Below are 24908 nucleotides of genomic sequence, written 5' to 3' on the forward strand. Positions count from 1 at the left end.
TCTCTCCAAGTCTGTGATGGTTAAATCTTATGTATCATCTTGGTTAAACTATGGTACCCAGACCTTTTGTCAAAATTAGTCTAGATATTGCTGTAAGATATTTTATATCAATAGATGTGTTTAACACCTACAATCAATTTAAGTAAGATTATGGTAGATGATGTGGATGAGCCTCATCCAATCAGCTGAAGGCCTTAGGAGCAAAACTGAGATTTCCTGGAGAAGGAATTCTACCTCAAGACTATAACATAGAAATCCTGCCAGAGTTTCCAAGCTGCTGGCCCAACCTATAGATTTCAGAATTTCCAGCTCCCATAATAATTATCCATATACACACGTATATCCTATTGATTCTGTGTCTCTGGAGAACCATGGCTGATACAAAGTCTGTGTATTCTTCAGAAGATGCTTGATAAAATGTGTCTTCATCATCATAAACGTATACACATAGTTCATTCAATATATAATGGAGGTCGTACTAGACCCTGAGGAGGAAAGGAATAGACTATCATTTGTTTGGTGTTTAGAATATACCCCAATTATGAATAAATATTAACATTTCAGTCATGTTGATTTTATATTTTATATTGTTCAAATATGCAGTCATTAAAAAAAGTGCATTTCGTAGACTCATTTTAATATTTCAAAATACTTTTTAATATTGGTACCTTTATGCTTGGCATCACTCCTTTCTTAGCTTAGAAGAGTTTGAGTGGTTAGTTTTCTTTAAATAGGAGATGGATTGGATCTCTATTTTGTAGCTCCACAGACAGCCAATTACTGGGTTTTATAAAATGAAATAATGGTTTATAAACCATTATTTTAAATATAATTTTTAAAAATCCTCATAGACAAATAGCATAAATATAAATATTTATAAGTTATTATTTAAAATATGTTGGTTAAGTTTACATAGAGATAAGAGTTAAAATTTATGAAATGCTATTTTCTGTTCATGCTGATGGCTTAATGCTAGTCATATTTATGGCTGAGGTTTTAGGACAAAGTGGCCTACACTTCTCCATCTGACTGAGAACACATGATTCTCATCCTCATGCAGACAACACAGTGTTAAATTACAAACTAGCTTCCTGATGACCTGGAAAGATGGGTTGGAGAGGGGCTGGGGCTTGGAAATTAGAATTACATGAAGTTAATTCATTTGACTTGAGAAACTTATAATCAACCTGTCTTCTCTTAAAAGAGAGGTTATAAATGGAAGTTTTAATGATTGAGGCTGCATGCCTGGTGCCAGCTTTTGATCAGCACCATCTAAGCTGTTCTCTATTAGGAAAAGAAAATAATCTCCTTGCCCAGAGGTTATCGCATGCACGTGGGTATACACATGCATACGCACAGGCACACCCCCTTTTGGCAAGGCTCTTTCACTCATGGCCTGATGTAAGTGGATATAAGACCCCACTCTTTTCTTTTAGATTTACTTTTTAATTGCTTTCATCTGGGATTGGGTAACAAGAACTACGGTTTTCTTTCATTTATTTCCAAAGTCATATTATTAGCACAGCCAGCTTATTGGCCTACTTTGATCCCTCAGGGAATAATGATTCATTAATATCCATAATGAGCCCCCCTCAAACTGAGACTTGACAGACTTTCCAATTTACAATAATCTTCCCTCCCCATTTTTGATCTTTCTGCCTTTCCTACACCATTTGTGTGACCTTGACCCAATAACTTAAACTTTCTGAATATCAGTTTCTTCAACTACTAACAAGAGGGGCTGTAATAACAATGTTCATCAACGTCCTATCATGATTAAGTGGAATGATCATTTTCCTTTATTCCTGCCATGTCTGCTTCTTTTCCCATCACTATTAATTCCAGGGAGCACCAGCTACAGGTGTTTTGCCATCTTGTAAAGTGACCTTTACAATGGGACCAGCTTAGCCTTACATAATAGACTAAGAACAAATTTAGGGAGGGTGGAGGGTGGGGCAGAAGATCAATGGAAAAAAAGGAACAGGTGTCAATAAACAAGTCATATGCAAGATAATAAACAATTGGTTTAGAGGATATTGATTACTTTGGTGTTACTGAAAATGTGGCCCTCAGCCCATCAGATGCACCTCAGGTGCTTGTGAAACATTGAGATTCCTTGTTCTCACTCAAGTTCCCCTGAATCACACATCCTTGGGGGCTAGTCCTGGGAACCTACGTTTTTTACAAGCTTCCAGAGTGATCTTGAAGGACAGGAATTTGAGAACCACTGGCCTAGGATAGGTCTATCACTGTGGTAGTTTTCAAGAAAATACAAATATGTAATAATTCAGCTGCTATTACTACATTTTACTTTTGAAACAGTAATTGATAATCTCTACCCTCCCTCTCCAACCCTCTCCTCCCTTCTCCCTCACTCACAGGTGCACTTGGGTGGGATAAACAGGGCTACCTTCAGCTTCCCCGAAAGAACTGGGACAGTGTGAGACACAGCCTTAGTACAAAACAAGTGTTCTTTAAATCTTTTTGGTGAATAGGCCATTGCTTATAAACAAATAAACTAGATAAACAGCAAAATCAAGGGCATTCTAGAAGCTTCAGGCCTCCAACTCTCTGATCCATGGGCCATCAGGAAGCTCAGTAGCCTTAGAAATATCATCAGTTCTGCAAAGTAGGTGAAACAGGGGTAATATAATATAATATAATATAATATCTTTACTACTTACAAGCAGATACCTAGCTTTGAAGCACCATAATAACTATTCACACTTTTATATGTTTAACACCTACAAGATATATTTCTTTTCCAGTACTTGAGCCCCATTGATCAGTCCTGCATTATTGATTTTTGTTTTGTTTTTTTTTTTTTGATTTTTGTTTTTACGTTGGATAAGAATCATACAATAAATGTGTCATAAATTAGACCCAAACGCCTCAGAGTCAGGATTGAAATCCTCTTGCAAAACCGAAAGGAGAGAGGATTTCTCATTTTTTCATGATTCTGGTTATATAGAGACTGCAGGAAAGGCAGAGGGAAGAGGCTTATTTTCGCATTTACACTATATGTGGTTTTGTAGCTATGTGTTTACATACAAACACACACTCATTTACACATACAAACATTCATATTCTTCCTGTGTAGAATCTGATGTATTATTGTGGGAAAGAAAGATTTGTGACAGAACTATCTTATCTGGTTCTATAAAATAATAGGCTAAATTCTGGTAGTTTTCAACACTGAACTTCCCCTCCCTCCCTCCCTTCTTTCTTTAAGGAAAGACAAAGATATAAAAGATCTTTTTGTGACATTTGGACAGAGAGATTTAAAGCAATGGAGGTGTTGTCTCTGAAATATATAATGGGTGCATATTTTGGTCGACTATTTGCTTCTCCTTTTTCTGTGTCTGATTCTAAAATTTACTTTCATTGAGAATTTACCATGTGCATGTGTCAGGCCTGGACTAAGTACTTTATGTACATTTTCTTTAACCTCATAAGAGCTCAGTGAGATATGTAAAAATGAAGAGGCTGAATGAATTGCCTAAATTACCCAGTTAGACTAGGAAAGCAAGATTGTTTGTTCACTCATTCATTCATTCATTCATTCATCTCCCAGATACTTCTGGAACATATATGCCATTATTCTAGGTGCTGGGGATAGAGCTGTGAGCAAAACAGAAACAGTTTCTGTCTTGTTAGAATCTACATTCTAGTGGGGAAAACAAATGGTGTCTCAATAAAAAAAAGCAACGCATAAATAAGCTCTGTGGAAAGAATAACAGGAAGAGAAAGAGCTAGAGAGTGGTAGACTCCACATGTTACTTTGGATGCGGTGGTCAGGGAAGGCCTCTCTATGCACATGACTTTTTGCACAGAGAGTTGAATGAATCCAGTGAGTGAACCATGGAGGCATCTGGAGGGTGAGATTCATTAACATGGCATATTCTGTCCTGTAGAAGCTGGCCCTGGGCCACCTCTGAAGTCCCATGCCATTCTATTCTCCCCTCATGCTCTAACCTAGAATGAATGTGTCTTGTTCTTCACTGAGTTCTGTGCTTCGTATTTCATTTTTTTTTTCATGCTCTTCCCACTTTCTTCTGCTTGAATATCCACCCCACCCCACCCCCGCCCCAACCCAAATCTTTTGGATAAGTCTAGCTGTGATAGTTTTCTTTGGCTGGAAATGCCTTTAAATACTCACCACAATCAGAACAATATTGTGGTCTTTCTCCTCCTGCATGGAGGGCTGGATGAACAATGGGGCCATGATGTGAGCTGCTAAGGATCTACTACTGCTATTGAGCTACGGAATTTATACAAGTCAGTATCTGCTTACACAGTTTCACTGATCTTACTTTAGTGGAGGTGATGTATTGCTTGCTTTTTCTGATCTGTAGATCTAGAAACAAACACATTACCCCACTATGTCAGGATATGGTTCACTTATTCCTGTGTTTGTATGTTCTTGTGCTTTTATGTTTGGAAGGGTTTAATTTATGGGAAAACACACTTATCCTTAAAACATCTGCCCAGTTACATACAATTTCTCATAATCTGTATGGACCAGTTGCTCTCATATTTGTTATTTAAAAATTTACTGAATAAGTTGACACTTTGACTCTGTCACCTGTCAGATTGGTGTTTCTCTGGCTAAAGTGGTATGCTCACTCCTTCCCTTTGCCCTAAATCTCTCTTGCTCCAGTGACTGGTATCTTGGGAACATCTCTTTGAATCTGGTGAGTGGGAATGAGCACTAGTGTGTAACTCAGGAGACAAGTTGTCTCCCAGTTATTCTATCCTCAACTTGCTGGGTGGTTTTGGGAGATATCTCTAAATTTGTGAACTTCAAGATCTTTTTTTAAAAATTTTTTATTGGATCATAGTTGCTTTACCTTCATGTGTCAGTTTCTGCTGTACAGCAAAGTGAATCAGCCATACGTATACATATATTCCCTCTTTTTTGGATTTCCTTCCCATTTAGGTCACCACAGAGCACCGAGTAGAGTTACCTGTGTTATATAGCAGGTTCTTATTAGTTATCTGTTTTATACATAATAGTGTATGTGTGTCAATCCCAATCTGCCAATTCATCCTGCCCCCCATTCCCCCTTGGTATCTACACATTTGTTCTCTATGCCTGTGTCTCTATTTCTGCTTTGCAAGTATGATCATCTATAGAATTTTTCTAGATTCCACATATATGCGTTAATATATGATATTTGTTTTTCTCAAGATCTTTATCTGAACAGTGAGACAATAAACCTGATTTGTGTAACTCAGAGTTATTATGATGCCTCAAGAGACTAATAATTGTGAAAGATAATTTTATTATTTCACAGACATGGATGCCATTTCATCTCAACTTTAATCCTTTTGGTCTATAACCATATTTATATTGTTATCATTATTGATATTGTTGTTATTGTTATCATCATGCATAATAAAGCAAATCCAATAATACCAAAAGCTCCATGATAAAAAGTCCCCACCACATTGAACCCCAGCTGTAACCTCACTACCTGGATGCAATCAATTTTAACTATTTTTCTTTTTTTTATGTCTATATCACAACATTACTATAGTTTTTCTATGTTTCTACGTCTTGATTAACTTCATTCATTCTATTTATATTCTATATTTTCCCATACATGTTTTTCAAAATGCCCTTCTTCCCCCTATATCAACACAAAGAAACTGAGTCTGAAGAAAATAGAGACATTTTCTTCTTTTATTTCTGAGATCCAGGGATCTGGTGCAGGAACAGCATTTCTCTGAAACCAAAGGGCAGCCTGCTGCTCTCAGTAACTTCGGGCCCTTTGAGAGAATGCCTTCAATAGGTTGTTTATTTATACTATTGTGAGACAGAATGTGAAAAACCAGTCAGAACCTTCTGAAAAGTATATCCCAAAGTCATATGAGAAATGTGCTGCACATTAAATTAGTCACAATTTGATGGTTTTTGAGCTTCAGTGAGTCTGAGTCTTCTTTGACTTAATTTTTTTTTTTCATTTTTGTACCTCTAGTTACCAATATTAACATACATATTTGGACTTGAATTCCTGTAACTATCAAAATAAATGAGATGAAACACAAATTTTATTGTTTCTCCTGTTGCCTCTGGTTTGTTTTAGAAACCAATTATTCACAAAATGTGGCCTTTCACTGTTTTCCTTAGGGCTAAGTGGCTAAAGACGTGGCATCAATCGATGCCTTATTTTTACCTGGAATTGCATAAGAAGAGGATCCCTTTAGACCTGGAAGAATTGGGGGGGAAAAAAAACGTTTTCATAAGGAGAAATGAAAGGATGGTTTAAATTATGCAAGAAAAGATTCAGGGAAAATTAATGACCATTGTGGAGAAAGTAAGATAGCCCTATTTACTGACTATTACTCAATACAAAGAAATAAATATTTCACCTGGATGCAAGCAAAAAAATTCTTGAGGCACCTATTTTAATTTATAAGAATTCTGCTATAGAGGAAAGCTTAGCAAAAACACCTTCATCAAATTAAAAGTTTAGGATAAAATATTAATTAAGGGATACATTAGCTGGTGTAAAATCGTCCTTTTAGCTATTTAAAAGCTGCTCTTGTAATAGGGGCTTAATTTCTCCAGGATTTTATAAAGAATGTTGATAGAAAGTGACTACGGCTTTATGCACAGGAGGAAGCATATGACATGAAAAATATGCTCTTTTACTTGAATAGGTTCTTTTTTTACTATTTTCAACATGCTTTCATATTTAGTCTCCAATTTGAATCTCATGAGACCTCCATGAAATGGAGCTAATATGTGTGTCCATATTTTGTAGATAAGTTTCACAGACTGATTGACCTGTTCATAGTCACAAATGAATCAGTAACTAAGCCTAGACTAGAATCCATTTTTCTTTATCCCTCATCTCTATGATATTTTTATAAGAAATAAAGCTCCATTTGTAGCTGGAAAAAACACAGCATCACATTCTCTTTTTTCATTAGCCAATCCTTTAACTTTCTTCAAAGTTACTTGAAATTTCATTTCTGCAAGATTCTTGTAAGTTCTCTTATTGCATGATATCTCCCATAATTGATGAGGATATTCGGGAACACCTTGTTTTACTATTATTGATTACCCAGTTTTGCTTTCTTCTCCTCCTACCCCCTCCCCCCAACCCCCCTTCGTCCTCTTCCCCCATCTCCTCTTCCTCCTCTTCCATAGCTTGTGACCACCACAAAGCAAGAATGGAGAAGGCAATGTAGCTTAGGTATTTAGAGCTTGGGTATATAATTCAATCAAACCTAGAATTAAAGCCCATTCTGACACTTTACATGGATAACGTTTTATAAGTTATATAAACTCTAAGCTTCATATACCTCATCTATAAAGTAATACCGGCCTGTAATTAACATTATATTTTGAAAATTCCCCACCCACCACTCATTTTGGTGGGCTGTCAATCATGGAACCTTACTCTTTGACCCTCAGAGTTGGGCATATGACCTGAACTGGCCGATAACGGAGCTTCATTCTCCCAGTTATGACAGTTGGCTAAAGGATAGACATGTGATGCAAGCAACATGGATCAAGACACTGCCTTGAAACTTCCTTGCTTAAAAATGCAAGGGAGATTCTCCTTGATAGTTTTAAGTATTTATCTTCTCTGTCACATGGAGGAATCCTGTTCTTACAATGGAAATCCCCTTCTTTAAGGTCAAAACATAAAGATAAGTAAGGAGGAAAAAAAAAGAGTAAGTAGGTGCTGTATGTAATGCCTAATCCATTTTCACCCACCCTTCCCAGTGCCTTGACATAATAAAAACCTCCTATTGCTTTTATTATGATTTTATTTTATATAATATAGCTAGAATTTGGCTTCTTTTGATTGCATTTTGGAGAATCTTAAATTTACTTTTTATTTTATATGGGAGTATAGTTAATTTACAATGTTGTTAGTTTCAGGTGTACAGCAGAGTGATTCAGTTATATATATATAAAAAATATATATATACTATTATATAAAAAAATATATATATATACCATATATATATATATCCATTATTTTTCAGATTCTTTTCCCATACAGGTTATTACAGAATATTGAGTAGAGTTCCCTGTTCTATACAGTAGTTCCTTGTTGATGATCTATTTTATATATAGTAGTGTGTATATGTTAATCCCAAACTCCTAATCTATCCCTCCCTCTACCATCTTTTCCCCTTTGGTAACCATAAGTTTGTTTTCTATGCCTGTTTTGTAAGTAAGCTCATTTGTATCATTTTTTTTAGATTCCACATATAAGTGATATAATATGATATTTGTCTCTGTCTTACTTCACTTAGTATGATAATCTCTAGATCCATCCACATTGCTGCAAATGGCATTATTTCATTCTTTTTTATGCTGAGTAATATTCCATTGTATGTATGTACCATATCTTCTTTATCCATTCCTCTGTCAATGGACATTTAGGTTGCTTCCATGTCTTGGTTATTGTAAATAGTGCTGCAATGAGCATTGGGGTGCATGTATCTTTTTGAATTATGGTTTTCTCCAGATATATGCCCAGGAGTGGGATTGCTGGATCATATGGTAGTTCTATTTTTAGTTTTTTAAGGAACCTCCATACTGTTCTCTATAGTGGTTGTACCAATTTACATTCCCATCAGTGGTGTAGGAGGGTTCCCTTTTCTCCACACCCTCTCCAGCATTTACTGTTTGTAGACTTTTTGATGATGGTCATTCTGACTGGTGTGAGGTGATACCTCATTTGATTTGCATTTCTCTAATAATTAGCGATGTTGAGCATCTTTTCATGTGCCTCTTGGACATCTGTATGTCTTCTTTGGAGAAATGCCTATTTAGATCTTCTACTCATTTTTTGATTTTTTTTTTTTTTAATGTTGAGCTGCATGAGCTGTTTATGTATTTTGGAGATTAATTCCTTGTCAGTCACTTCATTTGCAAATATTTTCTCCCATTCTGTGTGTTGTCTTTTCATTTTATGGTTTCCTTAGCTGTGCAAAAGCTTTTAAGTTTAATTACATCCCGTTTGTTTATTTTTGCTTTTATTTTTATTACTCTAGGAGGTGGATCCAAAAAGATATTGCTGTGATTTATGTCAAAGAGTGTTCTGCCTATGTTTTCCTCTAAGAATTTTATAGTATCTAGTCTTACATTTAGGTCTTTAATCCATTTTGAGTTTACTTTTATGTATGGTGTTAGAGAGTGTTCTAATTTCATTCTTTTACATGTAGCTGTCCAGTTTTTCCAGCAGCACTTATTGAAGAGACTGTCTTTTCTCCATTGTATATTCTTGCCTCCTTTGTCATAGATAAGTTGACCATAGGGGCGTGGGTTTACTTATGGACTTTCTATCCTGTTCTATTGATCTATATTTCTGTTTTTGTGCCAGTACCATATTGTTTTGATTACTGTAACTTTGTAGTATGGTCTGAAGTCAGGAAGCCTAATTTCGCCAGCTCTGTTTTTCTTTCTCAGGATTGCTTTGGCTATTCAAGCTCCTTTGTGTTTCCATACAAATTAAAATTTTTTTTGTTCTAGTTCTGTGAAAAATGCCACTGGTAATTTGATAGGAATTGCACTGAATCTGTATATTGCCTCGGGTAGTATAGTCATTTTGACAATATTGATTCTTCCAATCCAAGAACATGGTATATCTTTCCATCTGTGTCATCTTTGATTTCTTTCATCAGTGTCTTATAGTTTCTTGACTAATGCATTATGTTGTAAGGTCATGGTAAAAACTGAGCTAAGTAACATATACTAACTATAATGCCTGGCCCATGGCAGTATAACTAAAAAAAGAATTATGAAATTATTGATAATATTGATAAGAATACTTTGTTTATTTTTATTTCTATAAAACTTTCAGGACAGCCTGAAAGAGTTGCTCACTCAATGATGTTTGATGACTTGCTTCCTTTCCTTTGTAGACAATGAGAGGAATGATGAGTTATAATTGAGATATAACTTTGACTCACTTGCATAAAATAATCATCCATGATTACTTCCATTTTAATTCATTCTTATGATAGACAGTTTAGTATATCAAGATCACAGAACACTCTATTAATACAAAAATCAGCTACTTCCCTATATAAGTATAGTGAGCAATTGGAACTTGAAATAAAAATACATAACATTTAAAACAGCTGCCCAAAATAAAGAAAGTAGTACCTAAATATAAATCTAACAAAATACATACATGATTTTATGCTGAAAGCTATAAAACTCTAATGAAAGAAATCAACATTGATCTAAATAAATGGAGAGATACCCCATGATTATGGATTTGAAATCTCAATGTTTTAAGGTGTCAGTTATTCCAAATATGACCTGTGGAATCCATGTAATTGCAGTAATAATCCCAGCAAAGTATTTTGTGGATATAGACAAACTGACTCTACTGTTTATAGAAAAGACAAAAAACTTAGGATAGCAAGCACAGTACTTGAGAATAAAAATAACTTCAAGTATACACACTACCCAATTTCATAATTTATTACAAAGTTACTGAAATCGAGACAGCATAGTATTATTTACAGAATAGACACACAGATCAATGAAATAGGATAGAGAACCCATAGATAGAGCCACACAAATATAATCTACTGATTTTTCACATTGGAGCAAAGACAGTTCCGTAAGGAAAAGATAGTCTTTTCAATAAATAGTACTAGATCAATTGGATGACCATGGGCAAAACAGTGAACCTAGACATAGAGCTCATACCTTTCACCATAATTTATTCATAATGGATCATAGGTCTAGATGTAAGACACCAAATTATAAACATAGAAGAAAACATTATAGGAGAAAATCTAGGTGACTTTGGGTTTGTCAGTGAGTTTTAGATATATCAAAATCATGATTAATGAAAGAAAAAAGTTCATAAGTTAGACCTTATTGAATCAAAAAATCCATTCTGTTAAACACTAAGAGTGAAAAAAATAATCCACAGACTGGGAGAAAATATTTGCAAAATGCATATAGGTAAATAACTTGTATCAATATTATAAAAAGAATTCCTAAAGCTCAACATTAAAAAAAGACAATTGAATTAAAAATGGGCTACTGATCTGAGCAGTCACCTCACCAAAGAAGATACACAGATGGCAAATAAGTATGTAAAAGATGCCCAATAGCGTTTGTTATTACAGAACTGCAAATTAAAACAACAATGAGATTCCTGTACATATTAGAATTTCTAAAATCCAAAAGCTGACAATACCAGCTTTTGGGGAAGATGCAGAGCTACAGAACTATCATTCATTGCTGGTTGGAATGTAAAATGATATACCCAATTTGGAAGACAGTTTTGCAATTTCTTACAAAGCTAAACATTGTCTTATCATACATTCCGGTAATTGTACTCCTAGATATTTACCCAACTAACTTAAAAAACTTATATCCACACAAAAATGCACACATGGACATTTATAGCAGACCTATTTATAATTGCCAAAACCTGGAAGCAACGAAGATACACTCCCCTAGTTGTGTAGATAAACAAACTACAGTATATCTATATAATGGAATATTTTTAGTAATCAAAACGATTGAGCTATCAATTCAATAAAAATGAGTGAATTAGGTTTTCCTGGTGGCAGAGGGTTAAAAATCTGCCTGCCAATGCAGGGGACACGGGTTTGAGCCTTGGTCCAGGAATATCCCACATGTCACGGAGCAACTAAGCCTGTGCGCCACAACTACTGAGCCTGTGCTCTAGAGCCTGCAAGCCACAACTACTGAAACCCATGTGCCATAACTACTGAAGACCACACGCCTAGAGCCCATGCTCCTCCACCACAATGAGAAGCCCATGCACTGCAACAAAGAGTAGCCCCCGCTCGCCGCAACTAGAGAAAGCCTGCATGCAGCAAAGCAGCCAAAAATAAATAAATAAATAAATAAATAAATTCATTAAAAAAATAAAATAATGTAAAAAAAAAATGAGTGACTCAAATGCATATTGCTAAAAGAGAGAAGCTAGTCTGATAAGGCAAAAGACTGTATGATTTTGATTACATAATATTCTGGAAAATGCAAAACTATAGAGGCAGTAAAAGTATTAGTGGTTTCCAGTGGTTCAGGAGAATGGTAGGGTTGAATGTGAAACACAGTGGATTTTTTAGGATGGTGAAACCCATTTTTGTCAAAACACATTGAACTTTTTAACTCAAAGAGTGAACCTTGAGGTATGCAAATTTTGAAAAATTCATTTAATAGATAAAGGGAATTCCAAGATGGAATTCAGAATGTGCCACAACAATCTAACTCTACTACAAGTGTATGAAACAACCATATTGAAGGCAATCATGGAGGAAGTCTGACCTAAGTAACTTTGGAATCCAGTGGGGTCTGTAAGACGAAGGGAAAAATAAACTATATGAAAGACTGTTTTCTAGTTGGTAAAGTGGTTTCCCACAAGCATACTGGATAACAATTCTGTATACTGAAAATCAAAATTAAGTAAATAAATGGTGGATGGTGGAAGTCAATTTTCTCAGTATTGGAGTAAAATTTACAGATATGCGATTAGAGGAGACTGGAATAACCATTATAGCAATGGATTAGAGTTGGAGACCTCAGTATGAATTAATGTTTAGCTTAATATAGGTAGAGATAATTACATATATAAATAGTTATAGAGATGTGTATCTAGATGATACATGTTTTCTTACTACGTACATGTTTTCTTACTATGTCAGCTGAGAGGGGCTAGAAATAGCAAGCATACACAGCACCCATATCTTGCTTTCAATACCATTCTTCATTGAAAGCAACCAGGGTTCCTTAGAGAAAGGCCTGATTCTAGGATTGCGGCAGGAAATATACAAGATAAAGCTGGAGCATCTTATAGTGCCAGGAAGTAATGAAGTGCTCAAAAAAAAAAAAAAAAACAAAAACATAATGATGGGTGTATATCAAAGGAACACAGGAGTCAAATGAAAGAGCTTCCAAAGGCCAACGTTGAACAATTTGAACAATAAAATAAAATTGTTTTGGATTATAATCTAAAGTATGAAATAAATATCCATGAATCTGTAATGGTATAAATAAATGAATAAATATTTGAGGGAGAATAAACAAATTTCCCATGCTGAAGAACTGCAAATAATGTATGTAGATACTCCATCCTCATTGAGGGGAAGCACACTCCCCAATTCCTTAAGTGTGAGCTGTGCACAGTAACTTCTTTCTAAAGAGTATAATATGGAGAAGTAAAGGAAAAAAGTACAAACGTGTAGTGGAGAAACCTAACCAACACTACCTTGGCCATGTGACCAAGGTCAACATCAACAGTGATAAGGTATGTGGATAGCATATGTACCCTTGGTATGATGTGATGAATATGGCACTTTGCCTCTGTCGTCTTCCTCCCAGAAACTTATACCCCCAGTCTAATGATGAGAAATAGATCAGACAATTTTTAATTGAGGGCCATTCAATAACATACCTGGTCAGAACTGTTCAAAACTGTCAAGGCCAACAAAAACAAGGCAAGTCAAAGAGACTGTAAGAGCTAAGAGCCTAAGGAGACATGACAGCTAAATACAATATGGTATCTTGGTTGAGATCCCAGAACAGTGAGAAACCATTAGGTAAATACCAAGGAAATCTTAATAAAATGTGAACCTTAGTTAAGAATAATGTATCAGTATTTGCTTATTAGTTGTGACACGTGTATCATACTAATATAAGATGTTAATAGTAGGTATAACTGGCTGTAGGGTATATGGAAACTTTCTGTATTATTGTATTTTTTAGTCTAAAACTTTTTAATTGTTAAAAAATTAACTTCTGAAAGTTAAGAAGTAGGGATAAGATTTGAATGGCCACTTCATTAAAGAAAATATACAAATGACAAATAAGCATATAAAAAGATGCTGAACATCCTCAGTCATTAGGGGAAATCAAATTAAAAACTGCTGTGAGATACCATTACACATTCATTAGAATAACTAAACTTTAAAAAGAAAGGAAAAGCCAAGTGTTAACAAGGATATGAAACAACTGACCCTCTCATACATCTCCGGTAGCATTGCAAAATAGAAGAGCCACTTTGAAAAAGAGGTAAACAAATTTTTAAATGTAAATATACACCTAACAAAAGACCAAGAAAATTCCTAGATATTTACACAAGAGAAGCAAAAGACTCATTGAATTTTCATAGCAACTTTATTCTTAATATCAAAAATTGGAAACAGTCTAAATGCTCATGAACTGATGAATGGATAAGAAATCAGTTGTGACTGGCTCATTCATACTGTAAAATCCCACTCACCTAGGAAAACACTGTAACACAGATGAATTTCAAAAGAATTTTGCTGAACGTAAAAAATAATAATAATAATAATCAGGTGTATTTAAAAATTGACTCACTTATATTCTGCTTATAAGAAGGCCACTTTAAATATAAACACACCATCAGTGTAAAAGTAGGTGGGAAAAGATATACCATGCTAACACTAATAATAATATATCTGTAGTAGCTATATTAATATCAGAAATTGTTAGAGCAAAGAATATTACCAGGAATAAATAGGGTCATATAATGATAAATAGATAATATATCATGACCAATGGAGTTTACACCAGGAAGTCAATGTTGGTGTAACATATGAGAACTAATTATTGTAATTCACCATGTTATCAGATTTACAATAAAAGCCACATGGTTACTTCAATAAGTGCAAAAAAAAAAACAAACTTTGGACAAACTCACAGATGTATTCAATAATAAAAACTATCAGCAAACTAGCAATAGAAAATGTACTCAGACTAATAAAGGGTATGAATGAAAAGAACTATAGCTAACATCGTGTGAAATGATAACTATCTCATAGTTTTCTTATAAAATTGAAATCACAGCAAGGGTTTCCACTATCACCACTTCTATTCAGCATCAGATTAGAAGGTATAGTAAAATAGTACAAGAAAATGGAATGAAAGTCATCCAGATTAGAAAGGGAGAAGTAAAACTGTCATTATTTATAGAACATCACACAGAATCTCAAAAATCAATAAAAACTCGTAGAGTTAATACATGAGTTTAGCAAGGTTACAAGATCAATGTACAAAAATCTATCATATTTCTACATAGTAGTAACAAATGTCAGATATTTTTTGTTAAGAGATACTTTGAAATAAACCTGATAAAAATATTTGAAAGTGCTATGCACTGAAAACAACAAGTTACTGTTTAGAGAACACCTAAATAAATGTAGATGGATACTGTGTTCATGGATCAGAAAATTCCATATTAAGGTATCAGTCCTTTCAAGTTGATCAAAATCCAATGAATGTTAATTGAAAAATGCCAGTTGGCTTTTTATTTTTTTCTTTGAGATTTCCTCCCCAGAGATAGTGGAAAATCCAACCAGGTAGAGAATAAAATCTGGTTCTTACCCTGAATTATCACTGTTGTTTTCAAATAAAATTTTGAAGTATGGGTCACTATGTGTTTGCATAAGATTGAAAGCAAAGATATTGTGCAGAAATATATAAGTATAAGAGATCAAAGCAAACAGCAGTTCAGAATTTAGTCAAACAAAATGAGTTTTGGGAAAAGCTCCAAAAACAGATGTCAATGCATATTAAATGTTCAAAGTCTTGGCAGGCAATAAGTCAAGGCAAAACTCTAGACATCTAAGCATTGTGATTTGATCCAGGTTTAATTTTAAAGTATATGTCAGACATAAATTTCTTATTTAGAGAAATTTATCAAATTAGAGGTGATTGACTCCAGGAATAAAATGATGTAAGCTGCAGCCTTGATAACTAATTGAGCTTACCTGACATAACAGATTTCTCACCAGCTCAAATTCAATTATATTCTTATTTATAATTTGCCATTCACTTATGGTGTTTAGAAATATCCCCTTTGTGGAGTAATTAACTATGGTTGGTATGAGAGAATATATGAAAGACCACTTTGAAGAGATATGTTGTGAACTCTACTTATTGGAGTTTAGTATAGTTGATTCCCATTATTATCTTAATTTTTACTATTTTGTGAATAATTAAAAATTCTAATATATACTTATTAATATTTTATAATATAAAACTTCATAACCCTAATGCTTATCCTTGGGACATAGGACTAGGTGAAGTGTTCTTAGATATGATAACTAATGCATAACCTCCCAAATAAAAATAAAAAAGATAAATTAGACTTCATCAAAGTTAAGCCTTTTGCATTGAAAAAGACCTTATTAAGAAGATAAAAAGACAGACTATACACTGGGATAAATGTTCTACAAACCACATATCTAAAAAATTCCTATGTATAAAATATAGAAAGAAGTCTTAAAACCCAGTAGTAAAATAAAATCCAATTATAAATGGACAAAAGACATGAATAGTCATTTCACCAAAGAGAAGAGAAACGATCTATGCATCCCTGGAGTCCCAAAAGAAGAGAGGGAGAAAGGGGCAGAGAGCTTATTTAAAGAAACAATGGCTGAACACTGAAGTAAGTCAGAGAAAGACAAATACTGTATGTTATCACTTACAGGTGGAATCTAAAAAAATAAATGAGTGTAACAAAACAGAAACAGACTCGGATATAGAGAAAAAACTAGCATTTACCAGTGGGGTGAGGGATGGGGGGAGAGGAAAGATAGTGGTAGCAGACAGTTTGTATGTTTTATACATACGAACAACTATGCATAAAATAAATAAGATACAAGGATGTATTGTACAGCACAGGGAATATAGCAATATAGCCAATATTTTATTACAAGTTTAAATGGAGTATTGTGTCACTGTGTTATATACCTGACACTAATATAATATTGTAAATCAACTACACTTAACTTAAAAAAAGAAAAGAAAGAATGACTGAGAACTTCCAAAATCTGGGGCAAGATTTGGTCATTCAAGTTCACAAGGCTCACAGGTCCCCAAACAAAGTCAATTTAAGGATATATTCCCCAAGACATAACAAAACTGCCTAAAATCAAACACAAAGAGATAATTTTTAAAGCAACAAGAGAAAAAAAAATTCTCACCTACAAGGAAACTGCCATAAGGCTATCAGCAGATTACCTAGCACAAAACTTGCAGGCCAAGAGAGAGTGGGGTGACATAGTCAAAGTGCTGAAAGAAAAAAAGGAAAAAAACCTGCCAACCAACAATACTTTACTCAGCAAAGTTGTCTTTCACAAATGAAGGTTGAGGGAAAGACTTTCCCAAACAAACAAAAGCTGAGGGAATTTATCACTACTAGACCTGCATTACAAGAAATGCTAAAGGTAGTTGTTCAGTTGAAGCAAAAGAACACTAACAACATGAAAATATAAAAATTTCAAAACTCACTATAAAGGTAAGAATGTAGTCAAATTCAGAATACTCTAATACAGTAATGATGGTATGTAAATCGCTTTTAACTCTAGTATAAAAGTTAAAGGACAGGCGCAGGATCGCGAGCGTTGGGAGTAAACACCCCGCATGGAGATCCAGGCGTGTTCGCCGCGGAGGCGCCGTTATCCCGGACCGGGCGGACCCGAGCGTGAGGCCGCCGCAGGCCCAGTGAAATTCTACTGAGATGAACCTGAAAGTGAGTGCGGTCAATTTTGTGTCTGTACTCACCACGGCTTATATATCACTACCCCCACCGCCCACTCAGCCTTCAGCAATTCCTTAGAAAACTTCATCTGAAAGCTCCTTACCTTGTCCTACGGTCACCGACTTCCTCCCATCCTCTGACCCAGTTTGGAAGAGCCACATCTACGAAGGCACTGACAACTTGAAGAGAGGAGTTTTCCAGTCCAAGGGGACGCCGGCAAGGCTATAAGGACAATCATTCTTCAGAGCAGAGGACAACCATGCAAAATCATTAAAGTGATATGCTTGTGAGTTCAAGCTGTGTGGAACATATTATTCCAACTCCGAGGAGGCTAAACTGGGAACCAGAGTCCTTCAATAATGTATTTGAACTTACAACGAAGAGAGAGCAAGACTCAATTGGGAATATAGGGAATGTACAACTTGGACTTGACAACAATTCCACCTCTACAGCTGTGCCAGAGACCAGTCTGAGAAATAAGGTGGAGAACCAGGGGAGGGTAGAGATGGGAAATCAGTAGGAGTATATAAAAATGGAAAAGTCTACGTTTCTGAAACATAAAGTCAAGCAGTACCCCTGCCTTTCTTGAAATTTTGCACAAGAACTAGTTAATTCCCTTGTTTGCCAAAAAAAAAAAAAAAAAAAAAAGTTAAAGGACAAAAGTATAAAAAATAACTCTAGCTAGAATAATGTTTTAATGGATATGCTATATATAGAAGATATAAATTGTAATATCAATAACATCAAATGTGCTGGGAGAAGTTAAAATGTGGAGTTTTTGTATGTGGTTGAAGTTATCAGCTTAAATTAGACTATTATATCTATAAGACATTTTATGTAGGCCTCCTGTAACTACACATATAAAACCTGTAGCAGAACACAAAAGACAAAGACAAAGGAACCAAAGATTACCAGTACAAATATATCATCTAATAACAAAAGACTGCAAAAGAGGAAGAAAGGAACTACAAAACAGTCAGAAAACAATATGATGACAATAATAATTAAATGCAAATGATTAATTCTCAAATCAAAAGACATAGATTGGCTGAATAGATGAAAACAAAACAAGACCCATCTATGTTCTATCTCTGTGACAATCACTTTAGATTTAAGGACACACACAAGCTGAAAGTAAAGGGATGGAAAAAATTATTTCATGCATATGGTAACCAAAAGTGAGCAGTAGTGGCTATACTTAAATCAGACAAAATAAACTTTAAGTCAAAAATTGTCAAAAGAGACCAAGAAGTTCACTATCTAATGATAAGTCAACTCACTGAGAAGATATAACAATTATAAATGTATATGCACCCAACATTGAAACACATAAATATGTAAAGCATGTATTAACACAAATGAAAGGAGAATTGATCAACAATACAATAATAGTAGGGGATTGCAGTACCCCACTTTCAATATTGAATAGATGATCTAGACAGAAAATGAATAAGGAAACAGTGGAAGTGAATGAAACTATAGATCAAATAAACTTAACAGACTTATATTGAACATCCTATCCAACGGCAGAGTACATCTTCATTTCCAACACCCATGGAACATTCTCCACGATGGATCATATATTGGGTCACAAAATAAGTCCTACCAAATTTAAGAAGATTGATATCATTTCAAGTGTATTTTCTGACCAAAATAGTGTGAAACTAGAATCAATAATAGGAGGAAAAATAGAAAATTCATAAATATGTGGAAGTTTAGAAACACACTTCTAAACAACCAGTGGGTCAAAGAAGAAACCAAAAAGGTAATCAAAAAATAACTTGAGACAAATGAAAATGGAAATTAACCACACCAAAACTTAAGGTGTGCAGCAAAAGCAGTTCCAGTTGGGAAGTTTACAGCAATAAAATGCCTACATTAAGGGAAAAAATCTCAAACAACCTGACTTCACACATCAAGAAATTCAAAAAAGAAGAAAAAACTAAACCTAAAGTTAGAATAAGGAAGGAAATAATAAAGATCAGAGCAGAAATAAATGAAATTGAGACTAAAAAACAAAAGAACAGATCAATGAAACTAAGTTCTTTTTATTAAAGATAAACAAAATTAAATTTTTAGCTAGACTAACAGGACTCAAAATTATAAGTGAAAAAGGAGACATTACAACTGACACCACAGAAATATAAAGATCATATGAGACTATTATGAACATATAATGCCAACAAATTGGACAACCTAGAAGAAATACATTCCCAGAAAAATAAAACCTACCAACAGTGACAAAGAAAAAGAAAATATAAACATACAAATAATGAGAAAGTATATTGAGTAAGTAGTCAAATCATCCCCCAAAATAAAAGTTCGGGACCTGATGACTTCACTGTTCAAGCCTAACAAACATTTAAAGACAAGGCCAGCATTGCCCTCATACCAAAGTCAGATAAGGACACTACAAGAAAAGAAAAGGATAGACCAGTATTCCTTATGAATATACATGTAAAAATCCTAAAAAACAAACAATACCCCCAAACCCTAACAAACTGAATTCAACAGTATATTAAAAAGGATTACACACCATGGTGAAATGTGATTTATTCCTGGGATGCCTAGATGGAACACAAATCAAATGTGATATACCACATTAAAGAATGAAGGACAAGAATCATATGATCATCTCAATAAATGCAGAAAAATTATCAGATATGTATTTTGAAAATAGCTTCTCCGAGTCCATGCCTTGTCTTTTCATTCTCGCAACAATGCCTTCTGTAGAGCACAAGTTTTATATTTTAATGAAGTCCAGTTTATCAATTTTTTTCTTTCATGGATTATGTCTTGCTGTTTTGTTCATTCTTTTTAATTTAATCATTCCTTAGGGAAATTTTTTTTTCAGGAATAATATTACTAGATGAGAGCTTTGGAACACTAAATAGGACTAGTTAAATTGATAAGAATTCTTCCCATAGATTTTAGATTCCAGTGGTGTCATTTGAGAACAGCAAGGGATATATGATTTTCTCTATTTTTAAAAGAGTGAAACTGAGAAAATTTAAGTAAATTATACTAGGATAAAGTCATTCAGTGGTGAAGCCAGGTTTACAAAAGGCAAAAAGCAGAAAACTTTTTGTCCTGAGATTTTTCACGCTAAACCCAGAGAAAATAAGTAGATCTTTTAGTGTTTGCTCATTTTATTTTGCTTAACAGTGATTATTGATTACTTTCTAATGTTTATAATATTTCTAAATTTGATTACACAGACTTTGAGGGAGAATGTTGAGAGGAGAGAAAAGAAACTTTTTTCACCATCCTTGAGGAATTATTTTTGTTTTCCCAAACTAGGTGGATAATTTGGTTGAAGCCTCAAGACTAACATTTTCTTAAATTTCTTCAATAAATCTATGGTTCTGTGGCATGGATCTACGATTAAAAATCCATATTTTAATTGAAGAAGGTGGTATTCTACAGACTTGAATGGCCCCAGCTTGTGTCTCAAATATATATGGGAATGGATGTTCGGTCTATTTCAGCTGTGATTCAATATGTGACCCCACTGTGTCTGATAATAAGCAGTTATGATTTTCTTTATGCAAATCTCTTTCCGTCTTTCCTTAATAATAATGGTTTTGTTAATGGTTTAGTTCTGACATGCCCTCTATTACAGTTATTCAAAGGAGAGGTTTAAAAAATAGTATTTTCTCTTCACTCTCTTCCAGGTGACTTCATAATTGGTTTATTATTTTTGCAGATGTCATACGGGAAATTTCAAGGTACGAGCCAACAAAACATCAAAGAAGGTAATAAAAGTGGACTTTTTTATTGAGTATTCATTGTGTAAAAAAAATATATGTTTTATATCAACTGCAGGTACAGTAGATTATCAGTCAAGCATATTGTAATTTTATAAATTGCATGCCAATTATTTGAGATATAAATTGATCTTTTTGCTTCATGGGGGAATGGGGGGCGTTTGGAAATTAATTTAGTAGTAGTCGTAAATCAAGCGTTCTTTTAACTTCACTTTCAAAAAAGTCATGTAATTACATTTTCTTGCCTTTTTATATGATTTCATGGGTTTTAAAGTGTTTGACTATAATGTTGGGTAGAAAGCCAGCCAGGTACTATTATTCTGAGAACCATGCTGAGGAAACTGAAGTTCAGAGAAGTAAAGTGATTTATTATAGTGTCAGTCAGTCTTCTGACTCCTAATCCTCTATGCATATTCTACTACCAGAGAATATCTTGGATACAGAATCCCTGATGTAGATGCAAGTTAAAGATGTTTCACTTCTTTAGAGGACCATTTCCAACACCCAAATCTGTAGGAATACAAAAGATTGATCTTGTATGGATTCTTTTTTATTTCTTTTTTTTTTCATTTTGCTCCATAATACTTTGTTTTTATGAAAAGAATCATTGGAAGTTGTTACAGGAAAATTCTTAGTTTTAGAGTTGGGGATAGGCCATAGAACTCATGAAATTCAATGACCCATCCTAGGTAAAAGTCTTTCCTACATCCTTCTTGAGGGATAAATTTCCTGCCTTCGACAGAAGGTTTCTAAAGACGGGGTGATATATTTCCATTTTTTGAAATTTCTGAGTTTAAGACATTTTCCTCTTAGAGCAAGTCAGTATTTATTTCCTTCTACTTCTAATGGTCTCAGGTTTGCCATGACACGTGTATGAATAGATATGTTAGTTTTGTGACAGGATAATTTATTTAACTGATTTAATATTTCACTTTGACTCAAAAAATCTTATAAATCTTCACCTATTGATACCATTATTTCTGCTAGCTCATCTTTTCCCTAAAAGTACCTTGGCCCTAGAATAAACTGCCATAGGGAAAGGTGTCCAGATTTCTCATCAAGCTGGTCATTTTCAGTTTTTACTAAACTTAAAATTCTTCAAGATTTGTCAAGCCATAACTCTTCTCAAAGTTCAGCTAATAGCCTAGAAGTAGGTGTGATAACTTAACGGTGGGAAGGAATGGAACTTACTTAAGGAGGCTGTTTGGGGAATGGCTGCCCAGGGATTCATATTTCATCATGCTCTTAGTTGTTCTGCTGTTTTGTACAGTAGAAGGAGATGGAAAAACTGGTACAGAGATGTGGAATGAATTTAGGGAGAGTGATTTGGAACTCTGCTCTTCCTCAAACAAATGATTAAATAGAAGTTTTCAGTCAGAAATAAAATTTATTGTACTGGCAAGGGACATATCTCATGGTTAGTTAATAACATAATTGTCTTGTATCTAGGAAAATTATATAGCTCATTAAACTTTTATGGGGAAATAGACACAATAATAACACTGCAGAATAATTGCATTCTTAGGGCCACAAGAGCCCAGTGGGAGTCCAACCAAGTGCATCTAAGGAACCAACTCTTATTGACTTGCATGCATCCCCACTCTGCCTCTCTAAGGAATCTCCTGCCCCTGATATTGATATTATAAGGATAAAAGCCATAAGAAATATGACAAACCATAATTAGGAGTGCTGCAACCTGAAGTCAAGCTAGCTTCACTTTTGGGTAAAGTCTGGGGTAGTGAGTGCATGTTTACTTAGTAGATAAAGATGAGATCACAAGAAAGAAATTTGGATTGCACTGAGCACATAGGCTAGAGATCTTCCAGGGTGTTGAAGACCTATTTAAACATCCACTGACTTTAGTACATAAATTACATGTCTTAGAAATCTCTCGTCTCAGTATTTCAGCATGATGTCACTGTTGCATGGAAGGAAATCTTTGAGGGAGCAGCCATTTTAATGTGAGGATCTGTGGCTACAAAAAATGACCAAGATGGGTAACTTGGGTGAGTGTGTGTTAGAAAACTATCTCTTGAATCTGGATACTGATATGAAGCACCTGACTATGCTGTACTTTAGTCCAGAATAGATTTAGGAAACCAATAATTATATCCACTTCAGAAAACAGGATTTGGAATATATTCTTACTGACTTTTCTGAACATAAGTGGAATCAATAATTTATTGTAAAAATATGGAAGATAAAAAAGGAAAAAATGAAGAAAAAATATGTGATATACATATATATGTAACTGAAGAAAAATACTCAGTAATCATTTTTTTCTGTAGACCCGTCCATTGCTTTTTTTGTTTTTAATGCTTATGCATGTGTACTTTATCTGGAGTTAATGTTATAAAATTGATGTTCCACAGTTTCCACTCTTTTGTAAATTGGTTTCTCACTTAACACTTCATGCATGTTTTATGTTATTAAATATAATTTCAGATCTTGATTTTTTGAATGAGGTATAACTGATATATAGCACTGTATTTGTTTCAGGTATACAACATAATGATTAAATATTTGTATACATTGCAAAATGATCACCACAGTAAGTCTAGTTGACATCTATCAACTTACATAGTTACAAATTTGTTTTTCTTATGATGAGAACTTTTAAGACCTACTCTCTTAGCAACTTGCAAATATGCAATAAGGTATTATTAACTATAGTCACCATGCTGTATATTACATCCCTGTGACATTTATTTTATAACTGGAAGTTTGTGTCTTCTGGCTCCCTTTACCCATTTCACCCCCTACCCTCCTGCATCCAAAAACCAACAATCTGTTCTCTGTATCTATGAGCTTGTTTTTTTTGAATTTTGTTTTTGTTTTGTTTAGATTCCACATATGAGTAAGATCATAAAGTATTTGCCTTTCTCTCTCTGACTTATTTCATTTAGCATAATGCCCTGGAGGTCCAACCATGTTGCTGCAAATGGCAAGATTTTATTATTTTTTTGGCCTAATAATATTCCATTGTGTGCATGTATGTGTGCGTGTGTGTGTGTGTGTGTTTATTTATTTTTTCTTTATCCATTCATCTACTAGTGGATGCTTAGGTTGTTTCTATACCATGGCTATTGTAAATAATGATGCAATGAGCATGGGGTCCATATATATTTTCTAGTTAGTGTTTTCATTTCCTTCAGATAAATACTCAGAAGTGGAATTGCTGGATCATATAATAGTTCTATTTTTCATTTTTTGAGGAACCTCCATACTGTATTCCATAGTGGCTGCACCAATTTTTTGTACATTCACACCAACAGTGCATAAGGATTTCCTTTTCTCCACATTCTCACCAACACTTCTTATTTCTTGCCATTTTTTATATTAGCCATTCTGATAAGTGTGGGGTGATATCTCATTGTGGATTTGATTTGCATTTCTCTAATTAGTTGAGCATCTTTTTGTGTCTACTGACCATCTGTCTTTCATCTTTGGAAAACTGTTCAGATTTTCTGCCCATTTTTAATTGGATTGTTTGGTTTTTTTGCTATTGAGTTGTATGAGTTCTTTATATATTTTGGATATTGACCCCTTATCTGATATATAATTTGCAAATATTTTCTTCTATTCAGTAGGCTGCGTTTTCATATTG

General features: G+C 34.2%; 1 long non-coding RNA gene across 2 annotated transcripts in view; it reads left to right on the forward strand.

Annotated features, from left to right (window-relative positions):
* Positions 1-24908, forward strand: part of LOC132350506 (uncharacterized) — a 608613-nt gene that overhangs the window by 391083 nt on the left and 192622 nt on the right. For both annotated transcript variants that reach the window (XR_009497936.1, XR_009497937.1), the window contains exon 8: positions 21241-21289. This is a non-coding gene — a long non-coding RNA (uncharacterized LOC132350506). The remainder of the gene's footprint in view (positions 1-21240; positions 21290-24908) is intronic.

Source organism: Balaenoptera ricei, chromosome 16 (genome assembly GCF_028023285.1).
Source record: "Balaenoptera ricei isolate mBalRic1 chromosome 16, mBalRic1.hap2, whole genome shotgun sequence".
NCBI classification, from domain to species: Eukaryota; Metazoa; Chordata; class Mammalia; order Artiodactyla; family Balaenopteridae; genus Balaenoptera; species Balaenoptera ricei.